Source organism: Heptranchias perlo, unplaced genomic scaffold (genome assembly GCF_035084215.1).
Source record: "Heptranchias perlo isolate sHepPer1 unplaced genomic scaffold, sHepPer1.hap1 HAP1_SCAFFOLD_133, whole genome shotgun sequence".
Taxonomy (NCBI): Eukaryota; Metazoa; Chordata; class Chondrichthyes; order Hexanchiformes; family Hexanchidae; genus Heptranchias; species Heptranchias perlo.
In genome coordinates, this window is record NW_027138569.1 from 585,755 (window position 1) to 588,847 (window position 3,093).

The following is a 3,093-nucleotide window of genomic DNA, read 5'->3' on the forward strand; positions in this document are numbered from 1 at the left end:
AAAGAGAGAGTAGGGATAGAGAGAATAAAGACGGAGAGAGAGAGAGAGAGAGTGGTCGGAGAGAGACAAAGCAGACTAGAAAGACAGAGAGACAGAGAGGGACAGGGAAATTGTGGAGGCGGAGGCAAGATTGAGAAAGTAAAATAAAAACAGAGAAAGACAGGGAGAGAGAGAAATCGTAAGAGAGATAGAGAGAGTGGATAGAGAGGAGAAGTCACAGAAAAGAGGGAGAAAGAGACAGACATGGTGGAGGGACAGAGGGATCGTGAGAGAATGAGAGATAGAGATAAGAGAGAGAGAGACACAGAAGAAGAAAAGAGACGGAGATAAGAGGGTGATAGAGAGATAGAGAGGAAAAAAGAGATAGAAAAACAAAGATAGAGGGAAGAGAAAGGAAGGGAGAGAGACAGGGCAGAGAAAAAGGGACAATGTAAGTGAAACAGGGTGAGAGAGATGAAAAGACAAAGAGAGACAGACAGGTAGATAGAAATAAGATGGAGAGAGACAGCGGGAAAAGCAAAAGTGCAACCCAGCTGATGAATTCGTAGCTAATGTCTCCCTATTCATATCTCTTCGACCTCACAGTGAAAAATTAGCAATTTTATTATACTTTTGGTTCAGTGGATAACCTGCGGATGCCGAGACAGTTGACAATGTAGCTTTCGAGCAATACATTCTGCAAAGTTTTACTTGATAATACAAGTCGTTCATTCAAAACGCATGTGGTAGAGAGTCTAATATTGATGACTTGAAATAGTTAGTGCTCAACTTGACATTGCTGTACATCGGATTAGAAAACGAGATTGGATGAACAGAAGTGGCCTGAAAGGCTGGGTGGTCTGCTGTGCGTTGCTGCGATTGAGACATTGTCTGTACAGTAGTATTCGTGGTTCCCTGTTGTTTGAGTGGTATAATGTTGGCTTCGGGCGGTTTAACTGGTTGTGTATGTGAGCGGTCCCGGGTTCAAATCCCAATCAAATACGGCTGTCCTCCAACTGACAGTGAAAATTGACTCAATTCCTGATCCTGTTTCAGAGGACAGAATGCCGAGGTTTCGTCAACGCTACGCACGTGGAGAAAAGAAAATATCCCAATTCACGCGATGTCATGAACGCAGATGAAAATGCTCCTGCATTGGGCGGAAATCAAACCCCAGCTTCCTGTGCGGCAGGCAAAAATTCGACAACGAAAACACCAATGTCCGAACGGCAGTTGTCTGCTTGGAAACTTGTCTGAAAGAACAGACAGTCTCACAGGCCGCAGATGACATTTGCTGGGCACAGTAATCGTGGGCGGCTCTAGTGGCGCAATCGGTTAGCGCGCGGTATTTATATAACAGTATCAGATTCGAGCAAATGCCGAGGTTGTGAGTTCGAACCTCACCTGGAGCAGATTTACCTTTTGCTTCTGAACATTTCCACCGGAGCTGATATGTTTCATGAAGCATCTCCTTCTTCGTGTTTTCATGTGGGCACTTGGGGTCCTCTGGCCGGCCGCATCGCAATAGCAGGTGTGAGTTTATTTATTAATAGGCAGGAGAGGGGGCGATTAGCGACAGCATGAAATGGGAAAGGGGGCGGCACGAGAATTTTCAATCGAAAGAACCGAACACACAATTCTTCTTTTGGTGTTTGAAGTGTCGTGCAGGAAAATTCGGATTTATTTGCTCGAATAAATTAAATACTTTTTATCCCCCACCCTCTCCTTGCAGACACTTCCAGTATCATCTCCGTGGGCGGTCGAATGCAGACATTCAGCGCGACAAATCAATCCGTGCTGCCTCTTACCGAAACTCGGGAACAATGTGAACCATTTCAGCCTCTCAGATGCCGATGTCGCCAATTTCATCTTGTGCTGCAAGAACCCATGATCATTTCACAGTCACTGAATTTCGCTTCACTTTCGCCAAAGTTTGCTCCAAGAGAGAACAACGAATAATAAAGGAAAAGTGAGCGTTTCGTCATTGGTGGCAAAGCAAAATCGCTGCTTTCATTCCATCCACCGTTGATCTTCCTTCAGGCTTTGAACCTTCTGCAATCTGCAATTTTTTCACATGACCAGGGACGAGAAACAAGTTGAACGTGAAAGTGGGAGCAACAAACTGGATCAAGCGGATAGGCGGGGCGGGATATTGCAAAACAAACAGCCAAGCCACGAGGAGCGGGTCAGCTGTTACATAAGAACATAAGAAATAGTTGCAGGAGTCGGACTTACGGCCCCTCGAGCCTGCTCCGCCATTCAATAAGATCAGGGCTGATCTTCGACCTCGAATCCACCTTCGCGCCCGATCCGCTTTTTCATGCACGACACTAAAAACAGAAGAATGTCTATTTCACCAAAAGAAGAAATGTGATTTCGGTTCTTTCGGTTTAAAGACGTCGTGCCGCCTCCTTTCCCATTTCATGCTGTCGCCAATCGCCCCTCTCCCGCCTATTAACAAATAAACTCACACCTGCTATTGAAATAAGGCCGGCCAGAGGACCCTAAGTCCACACATGAGAACACGAAGAAGGAGATGCTTCATGGAACACACCAGCGGTACCTTCAGATCCGGTGGAAATGTTCAGAAGCAAAAGACTCAAGCATTCAAGGTGAGGCTCGAACTCACAAGGTCGGCATTTCTCGAGCCCTGATACTGTTATATCAATACCCGCGTTAACCGATTTTGCGACTGGAATCATGTCAGAGTAATAATCTCATCAAACACTCTCATTTTCGGTTTGTAAGATTGTCTGTTCTTTCAGGTAGGTTTCCAAGTGGACACATGGCGGCACCTGCCCGCTTGGGCGTTGGTGTTTTATTGGTCGAATTCTTGCCTGCCACACAGGAAGCCGGGGCTCGATGACCGCCCAATGCAGGAGCATTTTCATTCTGCATTCATGACACCGCGTGAATTGTGATAAATTCATATTCAGCTTCAATCTGCACAACATCTTGAGACATTTTCTTTTCTCCAGTTGTGTTGCGTTAACTTAACCTCGGCTTCTCTGCGCAAAGAGTGGGAGATGTTTGAAACGCTCTTCTGCAGATAATAGTTGATGGTAGCTCACTTGTGAATGTTAAATCAGAGATTGATCGATTTCTGTGAACCAA

General features: G+C 45.7%; 1 non-coding gene across 1 annotated transcript; it reads left to right on the forward strand.

Moving 5' to 3' along the window:
* Positions 1-1,295: 1,295 nt before the first annotated feature.
* trnai-uau (transfer RNA isoleucine (anticodon UAU)) lies at positions 1,296-1,391 on the forward strand. The gene is made up of 2 exons: positions 1,296-1,333; positions 1,356-1,391. It is a non-coding gene; the product is annotated as a tRNA-Ile (tRNA).
* The last annotated feature ends 1,702 nt before the right edge of the window (positions 1,392-3,093 follow it).